General features: G+C 37.3%; 1 protein-coding gene across 10 annotated transcripts in view; it reads left to right on the forward strand.

The window, feature by feature from the left end:
* Nucleotides 1-15,754, forward strand: part of MAP3K13 (mitogen-activated protein kinase kinase kinase 13) — a 174,641-nt gene that overhangs the window by 4,985 nt on the left and 153,902 nt on the right. Inside the window, exon 3 of one of the 10 annotated variants that reach the window (XM_058730723.1) lies at nt 8,085-8,219. The exons of 8 other annotated variants lie outside the window; for them this stretch is intronic. The gene's annotated coding sequence lies outside the window, so the exon portion shown is untranslated. Of the gene's footprint in view, nt 1-8,084; nt 8,220-11,590; nt 13,606-15,754 lie in introns of those variants that run through there. One more of the 10 variants, XM_058730729.1, reaches the window with a different exon arrangement.

Genomic DNA, 15,754 nt, shown 5'->3' on the forward strand with positions numbered 1-15,754 from the left:
TTCTACAGAACCTGATTTCATTGTTATTTATACCTTGAATAACACAAGAATTGTTTTTAATCAGTTTTGTGATTATGTAAAAGGATAACTGTGGTGATCTAGATGGAGGGGACTGGACCATTTTGTTCAGAAAATAGAAGACTTTGGAAGAGTTGGAGAAACTGTAGGCTAGGAAGCATACTTGTCTGTTGTTTGAGGCCAAATAAAGGTAGGAAACTAGTCAGCAGGGGAGCAGATTGTGTCTAGAGGCAGTGAACTTGAGGTCATTAGGGCTGCTTAAGCAGAGATTGAACATTGAACATCAGGACTGTTGTATAGGGGATTCTCATTGTATGGGAGATTGTACTAGATTATTATAAAGGTTCCTTTCAAATCCTAACAATTTCTTTTTATACTGCAATGAAGTATTTATCACAGTATGAGTATACATTCTATCATCCCTGTCTTTAAAGTTTTTTTAAATATTTATTTATTTTTGAGAGAGAAACAGAGAGACAGAGCGCAAGCAGGGCAAGGGCAGAGAGAGAGAGGGAGACACAGAATCTGAAATAGGCTCCAGGCTGCAAGCTGTCAGCACAGAGCCCAGTGCAGGGCTTGAACTCAGGAACGGCGAGATCATGACCTGAGCCAAAGTCGGACGCTTAACCAACTGAGCCACCCAGGTGCCCGTATCATCCCTGTCATTAAATACTGATAGCTAACTTATCCACCGATCACTTATCCACTAATCTCAACTTACCTAAACCAGGAAGTAAATTTAAAAATTACCTGACTTGCCAAATTTTAAGATGCAAAACCCATAGGCTTTTTCTTAGGTCCTTAGTCAGTTTATTGACTTTTTTTTAAAAGATAGTTCTAATAGGCTTAATTAACTGGTATCTTACCCCACAGTATGCTAGAAGCAGCAAATTGTGAGTGGGCCAAGTGCTATTGTAAGTTCAATATATATCCATGCTAATAATGGTGATGACATGTGTAACAGCCTTTATTTTATTATACAAGTGACCCATGTCCACTTGACAAAAACTAGAATACAGAAATACATTTTGGGGTGATATAAATATACACATATATATATATTTATATTTATATATCACCAAAAGAGAAATAATCACCTATAATCCCCTACCATTATTAATATTTTAGTGGTATGTTATTTTTAAAGTCCTTTGACATTCCTGCAGGATGTCACTTTGGAGTAGTGACTGCTGAAACTGATTCTACATTACTCCTGTTTGGAAACTGAAATTAGTCACTATCCTTTCTAATCAGAACATGCAGTGAAAGATTGTGACATGGCAGAATGCTGATTTGAAGAAAGCCTTAGTCTTGGTCAATTTTGTTGCACTGAAACCAATTTTATATTAGTGGGTATAGGTTGATAGTCTTGAGACAGAGGGCCTGAGTTTGAATCCTAATTCCACTATTTATCAGCCAGGTAAACTACCAGATTTTCTTAATTTTTGTGTGCCTCAGTTTCTTCCTTTGTAAATTGAGGATAACACAATTATCAAATTCATAAGATTGTTGTGAGGGTTAAATAAATTAATCTACATAAAATTCTTAGAGTAGTGCCCAGCACAAAGTATAGAATCAGTATATATTAGTTGCTATTATTATTGTTAATTTTTAAAAGCTTAAAAGTTTTCTTGGAAAAAAGGCAGGTTTATAGGAGGACATAAAATAAAAAGAAACAATGAGCACTAAGGTAGTCCGTGAGATTTACTATATGTTTTTCATTAAAACCTGCAAACTAGTCTGAATTTTTCCACTGTATGGTGTTGTCTTTTCTCCCTTGTTAAATATTTTCAAACCATAATATTCCTAGTTCAGTTTCTTTCTGTACCCCACAAAAGCAACCTTATTTTATGCTGTCTCTTCCAACAAATATTTTGGCCATGCTTTCAAAGATCAAAAGCTGTTTTAGACTATCGAATACCGTGGCTAGTGATCAGAGAGATTCAGGAAATTATCATTAAGTTAGTTTATCTGACTACAGCCCCGGTTGGTTCTATAAGAAGTTTGATTTCTGCAATTTGAAGAATATTAATTAGATAAGCCAGTGAGCATATTTAGCCATTCTGTATACTATATCTCTTAAAATCTTTGTTTCCTTTTCTTTTTCTTTATTTCACTTGGGTTTTCTCTTTCTATTCTTTCAGCATGGTATCTGGTAGTCTGACTAATTATTGGCCAAAGAGTTAAAGCTTTTCAGAACCCTTAAAAAAATTGATTAGGCTTGCTAGTAGAATTTGTGTGTGTGTGTGTGTGTGTGTGTGTGTGTGTGTGTGCGTGTGTTTTAAACATCAAGTACACATTTTTGAAGACCGTGGGGCCCTCCATCATTATGCATTCAAGATTTGAGTTTGAATAACTTCATCAAGACTTAGATCCTCTTCAAAAGCCTCAAGTTTCATCTGCATTAAAGCTCTTCATTGAATCCTCTTACAAAAGTAAAAGCTTACAGGGACTAAAATCCACCAAAGCATTCCATTTTATATCCTTTCCTCTGATTTCTCTTCAATTTCCTTGGCCTTTACGGTCTTTCATATTGCTTATGTTCCTTCAGATTGGAGCCAAGGAACAGTGCCTTCCAAAGGAATATATGTCCAGTGGCCATAGTTTTCATCAGTAGAGAAGCATAAACTGGGCATGATAAGTTTAGAATCAGGTCTTTTGTTGTAGCCTATAAAAACCTGAATCAACAAAAAGCAGTGAGAGTGAAGTGGTAAAAATATTTGAGGTCAGATTATATTGTCAGTGGCTTAGAGAGAAGAGCCCTTGACCTAAAAGTTAATGATGCTTATTCTCTGCCTCTTACTAGATATTTTGTAACTGGGAAAGTCACATACCCTCTCAACCTTAATTTCATCTGTAAAGTAAATCTGATAATATCTTCCCTGCCTACCTTCCAGGGTTGTTGTGAGGGTCAAATGAAATAATGTATATAAAAAGGACTTTTATATAAATGTGCAGTATGGGCATAGAGTCCTGTTAGAAGTCATTCCCTCAGGTCTTGGGCCTGGGAATGTAGATGATTTAAGCACATTGAAAGTGGACATCACATCCAGGATACATACATGGGAACAAGGCTATGTTAATTTTTGTTTTCACTGAGTACTCAGAGTACTCTTGCAGGCTAATTCTAAGAAGGAAGAAAACTGTAAATTTCCCTAAAATTGTAAGTTAGCATTTATATTCCTATAGAGCAGTTATGTGTTGTAATACATTCGTAGCTCACAACATTTGCCTACTAAGTTGTGACCAGCATTTTTTTTAAGTGAAGGAACGTAGAGCAAAAAATTTCACCCTGCATCCCACACAGTAAGAGTACAGTAATATGTATGTGTGAATGTGTGTGTATTTGTATTTGTGTACTTCGTCATAAATAAAATGCATTTTTTTCCTATGAGTTGTAGTCGCTGATCCAGGTGTCTTATTTTAGCATTAATGCTTTTCTACCCATTTGGATTCTTAGGACACCGTTTCTTTTTTACTTCATACTACTGCTATTTGTGACAAAGGAATTGACGATTAATATCACTCTGATTTTTAGCCTAATTAGATTTTTTTCATTTCAGAGCACAAAGAAAGCCTCTAGGCCTTCTGGGTATTTTATTTAATATTCTAATACCATCAACTCTGACACATCAACTCTTAAATGTTAAAAACATTTAAGGTTGGTTCAACCTCATACTAGTAGAAAGATTGTATCAAATGTATTTTCTTTTAAAAATCTTTTGCTTTTGTCTTCTTGGCCTAATGGAAAACAAAAAACTCCCATTTAGGTTAAAATTGTTTGAGGACTCCAGGCAGACAGGCTATAGAGAATATAGTTAGCACGACTAGGAGTTTGATGGTCTCTAAAAGAGAAAATGTCAAGTTGTCTTTCTTTGAGTGACTAAATTTATCTTTAATGACTTAAGTAAGTCACCAGTATTATTCAACTTTTCCTAAAAACAGATAATCCACTTTTTTGGTGACAGCATTGGTAGGAATAAGGTGACTTTTAAAGAACTAAGTCTTTAGTGCTATAGTGTACTGAAAATTTATATTTGGTGCCTTGGGATTATTTACTTAAGCTTTGATGGAATGCTGTAGAAAACATTGATGTTCCCTGCTTTGTAAGCATGTATAATGTAAATGTGCTTAAATCATGTATATAATTTGTATTATATAAATCTATATAATACTAGCAACATGAATATTTATCAGAAGATTTAAGATGTAGAATCCAGCTGCTTCATTTTGCTGAACAGTCATAGCCAAGTTTCATACATCAGTGGAAACAACAAATTGCATAACTTGTGCAATTTGTGTATAACAATTGGCAGCAATGGCATATAGGCTTATTAGCATATATGATCAGCTTTTTCTTATTCCTCCTCTGCAGAAGGAATCACATCGGTATCTATATTCTCTCTGTGAAGGAGATAGGATCTATCTACACAAAAAGTCAAGAAAAGTAGGCAACCTCAGCCATTCTTGACTTTCTTCCTCAACTCTCAGGAATTTAATCCATCATCATATTCTGTCTTTTCTCCCTCCTAAGTGTCTTTCAAACTCTCCACATCTTTCTATTCCCACATCCACTACACTTATTTACACCTCCATTATCTTTGCCCTCACTTCTTTAATAGCTGATTGGCCTGCTGTACATACTCCTTACTCCTGTAATCTCATTGCTTTTAGAGTCATCTTTAAAAAAAATTTATTTTTACGTTCATTTTTGAGAGAGAGGGACAGAGCACAAGCAGGGGAGGGGCAGAGAGAGAGGGAGTCACAGAATCCGAAGCAGGCTCCAGGCTCTGAGCTGTCAGCACAGAGTCGGACGCGGGGCTTGAACTCACGAACTGAGAGATCATGACCTGAGCCGAAGTCGGAGGCTCAACCGACTGAGCCGCCCAGGTGCCCCTAGAGTCATCTTCTAAAAATACAACTCTAATTTCTTTTGAGTCATCTTCAAAAAACACAACTCTAGGGGTACCTGGGTGGCTCAGTCGGTTAAGCATCTGACTTTGACTCACATCATAATCTCAAGATTTGTGGGTTCAAGCCCTGTGTTGGGCTCTGTGCCTAGGAAAATCCTAGTAAATAGTATGGATTCAGTAAATATTTGCAGACTAATGCTTCCCACAGCTACCACTCTTTTCATTTAGATATTTCAGATACTGTACATTCTTCTAATTTATGTAATTTCTTCTCTTCAGAACCTTCCAGTTGCTTCTCATCTCATTCCATTTATAAGCCAGAGTCTTTATGATGGTCTCCAGGGCCTTACCTGAGCTGCCTTTGCTCTCCCCTTATCTCTCGATCATCTGATGGTCAGCCCCAGCCACTCTGGTCTCCTAGCTGACCCTCAGAAACACAAATCTCTGTTCTGCCTTGGGAACTTGGTACTTGATATTCCCTGTGCCTGAGATGCTCTTGCCTTAGATATCTATGTGGGTTTAATCTCTCATCTTCAGTTCCTTCACGTCACGGTTTGTCCCCTCAATAAGTCCCTCTCTGACCGTCTTATTTAAAATTGTAAACTCATCACCACCCCATGACATTTCTCTTCCCCTTCCCTGCTTTATTTTTCTCCATGGTACTTACCTCTGACTGACACACTATTCAGCATTGTTTCTCCCCAGCACCCAGAACAAGAGGCAGGTTGTAAATTTGGCTTATTAAAGAATTTAACTTGATCAGAAATGATCATTGGACTGGAATAATGAACTTTGCTCTGTGGCACAGGTCACAGACATTGGGGTCATACATAGAAACCCAGAAAACCTACTTAACAATAGGAAGTCATGAAATTACTCTTCTTTTAAAAATGTATTATTTATTTATTTTGAGAGAGAGAGAGAGAGAACACACACATGAGTCCAGGAGGGGCAGAGAGAGGGAGAGAGAATCCCAAGTAGGCTCCATGCTGTCAGTGAAGAGCCAAACTCGGGGCTTGACTATGAGATCTTGGCCTGAGCCAAAATCAAGAGCCAGATGCTTACCTGACTGAGCCACCCAGGTGCTCCCATGAAATTACTCTCCTAGAAAGAACTTGCTATCTGTATTAGGAAATTCTCCATTGGTATAAAACATGAACAGTCTATCCATAATAAAGCCTCTGCTACATCTGAGAGATGACAGTCATGGCCACCATGCTTATATTGTGTGCAGGACATTTCCAAGGTTGATTCAAACTTAGTAATGGAATAATTTTGAAAGTCCACTGTCAAAGAAACCTACCAGGACATTAATTATTCTAGTTTCTCTGACTCTAATCATGAGATAGTATGAGATTCCAGTGGTTATGGCCTCCTTCCTCTTGAGGTAGAGAATTGGCAACTTAGAAATTGATTTTTCATGGGCGCCTGGGTGGCTCAGTTGGTTAAAAGTCCGACTTCAGCTCAGGTCATGATCTCGCAGTTTGTGGGTTGGAGCCCTGTGTAGGGCTCTGCCCTGACAATGCAGAGCCTGCTTGGAATTCTGTCTCCTCCTCTCCCTGCCCCTCCCCCACTCACACTCTTTCTCTCTCAAAATAGATAAACTTAAAAAAAAAAAAAGAAAGAGTTTTCATTCTGCAGTATATACATGTATCAAATGATTGCCCTACACTTTAACCAATGCAAGGTTATGTATGTTAATTATATCAATAAAACTTGAAAAAAAAGAAATAGATTTTTATATAATTAACAATTGAATTGAGGTGAAGGATTGGGAGTAAAGCAGATGAATTAGACTTCAAGAAATCTTTCACCGATATAGTAACCAAAATGAAAGTTACCTGGTGTGTATGTGTGTGCATGTGTGTGTGTATTTGTGTGTGTGTGAAGTTAAATGGGACATCATAGAGTACATGCCTTTGTGTTCATGTGATGTATACTTTCCCAATTCTGTTTTGTCTTTTTGCCATTTAAAACTGAGTCTGAGAATTGTGGAGATCACTGTAGGTCAGAGATAAACAGGGGATGTGTGTGAGTGTAGACTGCAAGCCTTTCAGTTAACTGCAGTACTTTGTTAAACAAGGCTGGTATTTTGAAGCAAAAGATGAGAATATTTAGCTAGGTGGGGTTCCACTGGCAAAATGTGCTCTTATTTGATTTTTTCTTCTTTTTTACCTTTCTCCTTTCTATCTTTGACCTGGACATAAACAGTACTTTTTGAAATAAAATCTTCTGTTCTGCCCTGCTTTTCAGGATTGAAAGAGGAGAACTGTATTTTTGAAAACTCATTTATGTTCCATGTTTCTCAAAAAAAAAAAAAAAAGAATATGAGGAGACATGTTGGTACACAGTTGATAGTTGCTCATAGTACTCTCTGATTTTTTTATTTCTGCAGTATCAGTTGTAGTATTTCCTCTTCCACTTTGGATTTTTGTTTGAATTTTCTCTTTTTTTATTTTTCTTCATGAAGCTAAGACTTGTCAATTTTGTTGATCTTTTTAAAAATCAGCCTTTCATTTTGTTGATTTTTAAATTTTTTCCAAATTTTGTTTATTACTGCACTAATTTTTATTATTTCCTTCCTTCTGCTAATTGGGTTTAGTTTGTTCTTTTTCTAGTTCTTTAAGTTAGGTTATTGATTTGAGATCTTTTTTCTTCTTTATTTTTTTTAACTTTTAATCTTTCTTTCTTTCTTCCTTCCTTTCTTTCTTTCTTTTTTCTTCTTAAATGTAGGCATTTACTGCTATAAGCTCCATTCTTAATACTGCTTTTGTTGCCCCCTATAAATTTTGGTATGTTGTGTTTCTGTTTTCATTTGTCTCAAAGTGTTTTCTAATTTCTTATGTGATTTTTTTTTCTTTGACCGTGGTTAAGAGTGTGTTGTTTAATTTCCACACATTTGGAGATTTTCCCATTCGTTTTCTTCTGCTCTAGAATTTCTCTTTCTGTCTTTGTTGGTGTTCTCATTTTGTTCATGCATCATTTTCCTAATTTCTTTTATTTGACCATGCTCTCTTTTAGCACAGTGAACATCTTTAAGATGATTGTTTTGCATTTTTTGTCAGGTAATTCATGCACTTCCATCCCTTCAGGATCAGTTTCTGAAGATTTATTTTGTTCCCTTGACTTTGGGCCACGTTTCTGTTTCTTCAGGGAATTTTGCTGGGATTTGTGCATTTGAAAAAACAGTTCTATGGACTCTCGGTTCTATGGACTGGCTTCATACACAGGGAGACTTTCATCAGTCAGCCAACTAAAGATTCTGGAGACTTCTCAAACTTGGCATGGGTATGCATCTTCTCTGGGCTTGTTTGCGTGCCTTCCCAGTTAGAAAGGTTCTCCAGTTGCTTTTTCAGGAGTTGGTAATCTTTTGTTCGCTCTGATGTTCATCTGTGGTATTGTAGGCTTTCTGGTGCAAGAGCTCAACTCTGTGTTCTCCCATTTCCAGTGACCCCAAGGCATCCATCTAAAGTATGCCTCAGCATTCCAAGTCAGATGAGACAAACCAGTCTCTCAGGCAGTCTTTCGAATATTTGGAGTGTTCTGTTCTTCTCATTCTGATGGAGTTGCTGTGGATTGGGTGTTTACTTCTGATCACACAGAAGTGTACCACCTTGGGGGAAGGGCTACAACAGGTGAAATGAAATGGCTTTCTTACCAATTCAATGTGGCTGTTCTTGGGTTTGAGTTTTTCCGGGGTACTACAACTTCTTAACTGGTTTTTGGAGGCCACATACAGGCCTTTTAGACCATATATTGTTAAGTTAGTGTCTCATTGGGAGAACTAGATCTGGGGCTTCCTATTTAGCCATCTTACCCTGTCAGCACAGAGCCCGATCCAGGGCTTGAACTCACACAAGATCATGACCTGAGCCAAAGTCAGATGCTTAACCGACTGAGTCACCCAGGTGCCCCACCAATAATTTTCTTGTGTGAAGCAAAAATCTTAAGCCACTGGGGAAGGGACAGGAAACTTTGTTTTTCAGGGTCCAGGCAAAGATTCATTGCTTCTGAGGGTAAGGTAGAAGCAAAAGCTTTCTGCGCTGGGAGGTACAGGAAACTCTCCACCATTAGCTGCTGCTACTACTTGTGGTTAGTATGGGGTCTGGCGTGCTGGAGGGGTTTTTGCAGTGTTCCCTTATAGATACAAGGCAGAGTTTCACTGCCATGGGGGGTTGGGGGTGTCTATACCTGAGGCATAGACGTATAGGGCCTGCCTAAGACTGAGTCCAGACCAAGAGAACGAATACACTTAACACTGAGTAACAAACAACAGCAGTCTATCTCTTCAGAAGGGGCAAGGATGCAGAGAAAGAACCCCTTCTGTGGCACAGACATGCAGTGACCACTGAAAGCTGAGTGTGGAGCAGGAACACTGAATAAAACCTGAGTATCCTGGGGTCCACACTAAGCACAAAGTAGCTGTTCCCCACTGCTGGAGGAAGAGGCACAGAAAGTAACTATAGCAACAATAAAACCAGCTCACCTACTGACTAGATTATGTCTCTTTGGAATTTCAGTTTACCTGGTTGCAGGACAGAAGAATAGGCATGCACATTTTTCCAAGAGTTACTATTCTTTTCCCTAGTTTGTATGGTTATTCTGTAGTCAGTGTGTGGCATTAAATCAAAAATTTAAAAATATATGAAAAAAAACCCATCCATTTTTAAGATACAAAGCAACAGACAGACCCAGCACCAGAGATGATTCATGTTGGAACTATCAGACAGGAACTTTAATTGTGACTAGTATGTTAAAGAATCTAGTGGAAAAGGCAGGACATATGCATGAACAGATGAAGAATTTTAGCAGAGAAATATAAACTATAAAAAAGGGGAAAGAAGATTCAGACACGTTTTTTAAAAATGTGGTGGCCCTTCATATTTGCTGAAGTGATCTATTAAAATGTTCATTGCATCACTGTTTTATTTTTTAAATGCTTATTTATTTCTGGGAGAGAGCACATGCATGTGTGCAAGCAGGGGAGGGGCAGAGGGAGGCTGGAGACAGAGAATCCCCAGCAGGCTCCATGCTGTCAGTGTAGAGCCCAACATGGGGCTCAAACCCCTTTACCATGAGATCATGAGATCATGACCTGAGCTGAAGTCGGACGCTTAATAGACTGTGCCACCCAGATGCCCTTATTGCATCACTATTTTAAAAGAGAAAGAAAAAAAGAAATAGCCCAAACATCTATCAAGAGGAAAATGGATGAATAAACTTTGCTGGGCTATTCATTCAACGGCATAAATTCACCAATGCATTATAGAGCTTCTTACCTCAACAGGGATCAATCTCAAAAAGGAATGTTAAGTAAAATAAGTTTCAAAAGCACCTTATACATTTTCATAAAGATGAAAAATAGTACTTTGGGGGGGTTGATAAACACTAGATTCAGAATAGTGATTAAAGTATTATAGAGGAGAATGTGAACTTGGAAGGGTACAGAGGGTATTTGAAAGTTTTTATATTTTGGAAACTATCTGACACAATCATGAAAAACATGAGATAGTGGTGGGGAAAGGGTGAATTATTGTCAAGTTACCTGTGGAGTAGAATAGGAAAGCTCTTTAGACTCTTAGGAACTCTAGACACTGGCTCCTTTCTCTACACAGGCTCTGGATTCTAACCACGGAGGAACTACCTTGCTGAGTTTGTTAATCACTGTATAACAGTGAGTGTTGCTATGGTAATGCCCTGATTTGGGGCATGGGCCCTGGGTGAGGGGTAGGATATACTGGCATAAAATAACGTTTCTCAAATGGTGCGGTAGAGTACAGCAATTCCTAAGAGATCAAGACATAACCTACTACAGTTTACTTCCCCTCAGCATCAGTGCATCTCTGTCACTGAATTACTACCTGGCATTGTAATTATTAAATTTCTCCCTGTAGGGGCGCCTGGGCGGCTCAGTCACTTGAGCCTCCAACTCTAGCTCAGGTCATGATCTCACGGTTCATGGGTTTGAGCCCTGCATCAGGCTTGCTGCTATCAATGCAAAGCCTGTTTTGGATCCTCTGTCCCCCTTTCTCTCTGTCCTTCCCCCTACTCACACTGTCTCTCGCAAAAATAAATAAACATTTAAAAAAATAATAAAAATTACATTTCTCCTTGTCCAACTAGACGGTTAGCTCTTCAAGCACTCATTCTCAAGCACATAGTAGATGCTTAATAAATATTTGTGGAAATGAGTGCCCCTTTCCAAGAGATGCAATAAAATTAGTAAAAGATAGGCAGTTACACCTCAGTACATTAAATATGTGGCCAAATGGGATCTTTTGCATAACCGATGGCTATATTACCCTTTAGAACAATGGTTCTCAAACTTTAATATGCATCAGAATCACTCCAGAGGAGTAATTTAACAAAAATTAGGTGCGTGTGTGTGTGAACAAAAACATATTGGTAGGCCTTACCCTAGAGTTTCTGATTTAGTAGGGATGGATGGGACCTGATAGATAATTTGCATTTCTAACAAGTTCCCATGTAATGGTGATGCTGCTGGTCCAGAGACAATAAGTTGAGAATCACTGCATTAGAAAAATTCTGGGAAAAAAACATGGAGATACATAATGAAAATAACAAAATCACATACCCTTTTTCTCCATGTATCATTCCTTTGGGAATACTTCCTAAAGAGATTTAAAAAAAAAAACAACAACAACAAAGGAAAAGGAAAAGACAAGCAAATTATTTAAAACACAAATTTTGCTACTCTGCCCTGTTGCAAATGGGGTATTAACCACCTCTGCTTCCAGATCCTAATCTGTAAAGTGGGGATAACAGTATGTTTTTAAACTGGAAGTATCTCCCAGGGTTGTTGTAAAGATTAAATTGATTAGGTAAAGTGTTCAGAACAATGTCTGGCTTAATATACATTAGCTATTACTGTTTTTGATTAAGAAATTTCAAGACTAACCATAGAAGAAAAAAGAGGTCTGAGCAGAATACATCAATATGGGAGTCATTAGGACAAAGGAGGTCAAGAAGAGAAAGCCCTGAACAACAACAATGACAACAAAGGGCTCTGAATATACTTTCCATAATTTGTGAAAATGAAACTATATCCTAGAAGCCAAAACACTTCTTTTTACATTTAAGAGTTTACTGTTTGGTAGGTAACATCACATAAAAATCTTTGCATTGAATGGCTTATATTTTTTATTTTCCAAAATGAAAATAACCTTATTGGAATCTTTTTGGTTATAAATATATGTGTGCCAAAATATATTAAAAATCATAAAAGGTGTTCTTAAAATCCCCTCCCTTGCCTGAGATGTGTTGTTTTTACTAATATGCTTTAAGACATCTGTCCATATTGCATTGCGTCTTTTATTTATTTTATTTTTTATTTTTATTTTGAGAAAGAAAGAGAGCATGAGTGGAGAGGAGCAGAGGGAGAGGGAGAAAGAGAGAATCTTAAGCAGGCTTCACGCCCAGTGCAGAGCCCAACCTCACAACTGTGAGATCATGACCTGAGCTGAAATTAGAGTCAGATACTTAGCCGACTGAGCCACCCAGGTGTCCCTATACTGCACCACTTTTTTTTTTTTTTTTTAAGTTTTATTTATTTTTGAGACAGGGAGAGACAGAGCATGAACAGGGGAGGATCAGAGAGAGGGAGACACAGAATCTGAAACAGGCTCCAGGCTCTGAGCTGTCAGCACAGAGCCCGATGCAGGGCTTGAACTCACGGACCGAGAGGTCATGACCTGAGCTGAAGTCGGCTGCTTAACCGACTGAGCCACCCAGGCGCCCCTGCACCACTTTTAAAGAAAGCATTTTGGAATGTAAAGGTTAGGAAATAATTATGAATTGTTTATGTTACATAACTAATATTTCTAAACTAATAGCAAAAGTTTTTGTTTTTTTTTTTCCTTTTTGCTAACTAGATGGGAATAGGGACGTGGAGATGGAAGGGGGAATGCTTGAGAGCATTAAATTTGATTAAGTTTTCTTTCTTCCCTGCCTCTCGCCATCACATTTTTATTCCAACTTCCTCTGAAAAATCAGGGCCACAGTTAGACATTGAATTACTATCCCATTCATTGTTCTTCCTAACTAGACGTAGGTAGGGACAGGAAACATTGTGAGCTTGGGCAAGAGGAACAATTCAATGGCTTCTAATTCTATCCTGTAACTATTGTGATGTCATACTAATGGATTAAAATTCTTTAAGAAACCTGTAATGAGAAGATTCCAGGCACTATTATAAAATGGTAGAGAAATAGTCTAGGGACAATGTTCAAATGCAGTGATTCCTCTCCTGAACTTTCCCTGATAGTCTTTCCCCATTCACTCTACCCTTCATCTCGACTTCTGAGACACTGACAAGTTCTATAGAAACTCAGATTGTGAAATGTTTCATTTTTATCTATCCTGAACCAATTTTTGACAGCAGGATAGATGACTGGGCTAAAATCCTAGGCAACATTTAATGTACTTTCATCTTCTGAAAATGAGGGAGAGAAGAGCCAAGGGTGAAACTAAGAGGTGTGGGGAAAATTTTTGTTGGGGAAGTCTTTTGTTTCTGTTCTAAATCATCCCCACTGTTACTTATGACCCTATTGATTATTGGTGGTTTCGAGTTAGTTTCATGATTGCCACACACTGGAAAAGGCAGCGTGTCCAAAGCCTTACACAATAAATCTGAGATAACTCCCTCTCAGTGAAAGTAAGTATTTTAAGAAATTCCAAAATAAAGCAAAATAAAAATGCCTTATATTATCTAGATTTTAAGATAGTTATTCTACTTGTGTAACTAATGTTTACTAGTTAACAGGAATTAATTCTTGGCTCAGATTCTCATTTCAGCCTGAAATGTTCAGTGTTTGACATGCTTAAAAACTGGTCTGTCTTTGATAACTTGAAGCTGTATCAAGGGCAATTTTCTTGAACAGGGTAAATATGTGAAGGTTTTCTATGTGTAACTGGCTCTATAAATATATAACGCCAAACACGTTTAAGTGATCTTTTCTTAAATAGCATAAGGAGAAAAAGAAGCCTTTCATTTTGTGTAAAGTTTATTGATTCATCTGTTATATAATGTCCAGGTTGAAGGTGCAGAGACAGATACCACTTGGCATACCATTCGAATGTATCATGTGAAAGTAGTTTCTATTTGAAATTTCCAAACAGATACTCCAGAACTGACGGGGAATTCCAGCAAGGTCATTCACCCATTAAACTTTAAAGGGAAAAAAAAAAAAACAAAGAGAAAAAAATTGGCTTTGTGTAAACATTAACCTATCTGCTGCTAGTTTTTTTTTTTTTTTAAGGGAGAGTTCAAACTGGATTTCTTTTATATTTCAAATAAAAAATAATAAATTTAATTAATTTGGAGGTTAAGTGTATCTATTGGAGGTTAAGTGCTTGTATCTCTTTTATATTGGCAAAATATCCACTGCTTAGAAAAATGGCTTTTCACTGTCTAGTCCTTAAAATAAAAGGAGACAGAGGACAGACAGAATTCTTAAAATGTTTTCATTGTGCTTTCCTTGGGAGTCATATCAGTTGAAACAGACCCAGTTCTTGCTCTTGAAGCTTTATAAACCTGCCCTTAAATGACATTGACAAACAGACAGGCATTTGACTAAGCAAACATTTGCTGGATATACATGATGAATTAAAGTATTGTCATTCTGTAAATGTCTTTTGTGTGGTCTAAATACACAATGAAATGTTGACTGTTTAGAAAATAGCAAGAGGAGTTATTCATCCACAGGCTGGCAGTTTATTCGGTCCTGATTCTTTAAATCCATATTTTAGTTAATGTTAAAATTTGTGTATATGGTGCCTCATAAAATGATAGCATATTAAATTTTGTTTTAATTTTAATTACTGTCTAGCTTTCAAATCTCTTATTGTTGCACTCATGTGTGAGTCTGTAGGGCCTTTGTGAAAGATTCAGGGCCTGACCTGCAGTGTTCTGTAGAATTTCATGCTTTCTGTTCCCTACCATTCCATGTACTTCATACTATTACAGGGACAACACATGCATTCACTATCTACTTTTGGACAAAGTAGGGCTCTTATAAAATATGCTTATTAAATATTGAGTAGATACACAATGTTTATAAAATATCTGTAGGGTTTATCGAATAATTATGTAGAAAACATATTACATTTCCCTATAGCCCAGTTTTAAAAAAGCTCTGTTACCTTTACCTCCAATATACCGTATATACTCCTCTCTTCTCCCAAACTTCTCTTGCTCCCTCAGAGGTAACTAAAGTTCTGAATTTTTTTTTTGTTAATTTTCTTTTTTCAGTGGTTTTTATCACACACTGTGTACCCCCAAATGGTATATTGATTAGTTTAACATGTTTTGGAACTTCATAAAAATGGAATCCTATCATGCGTATTTTTCTGGGAATTTTTTTTTTTACTCAGAATTATATTTTTGTATTTATCTGTGTCAATGCACATAGCTATTGCTCATTAGTTTTCACTGCTGTATAATATTGCATTGTACAAGTACTCCAGAATTTATTAGCAGATGAATTGATCGATAGACATTTGAGATGCACCAGTTTTTAGATACTACAAACATTGTTCCTATATATACATATATTCCTGTATACGTATCTGGTATACATGTGCAAGAACTTCTCTGTCAATGTTTCTCAACCTTTTGCATGTCATGGCACACATAGGAAATGATAGGTAGTGTTTGTTTCACATGCTGCCTTAAAAAAACAAAGCTGTGTCTCTGGCCTGGGAGCTTCTGCTTGGCTGGAGAGCTGAGGAGAGCCATATCTGGGCACACCTGTAACCTGTTTGTTGCCTACCTGGGCACCATGGCACGGCAGTTGAGAAGCTCT

Source organism: Neofelis nebulosa, chromosome 5, assembly GCF_028018385.1.
Source record: "Neofelis nebulosa isolate mNeoNeb1 chromosome 5, mNeoNeb1.pri, whole genome shotgun sequence".
Taxonomy (NCBI): Eukaryota; Metazoa; Chordata; class Mammalia; order Carnivora; family Felidae; genus Neofelis; species Neofelis nebulosa.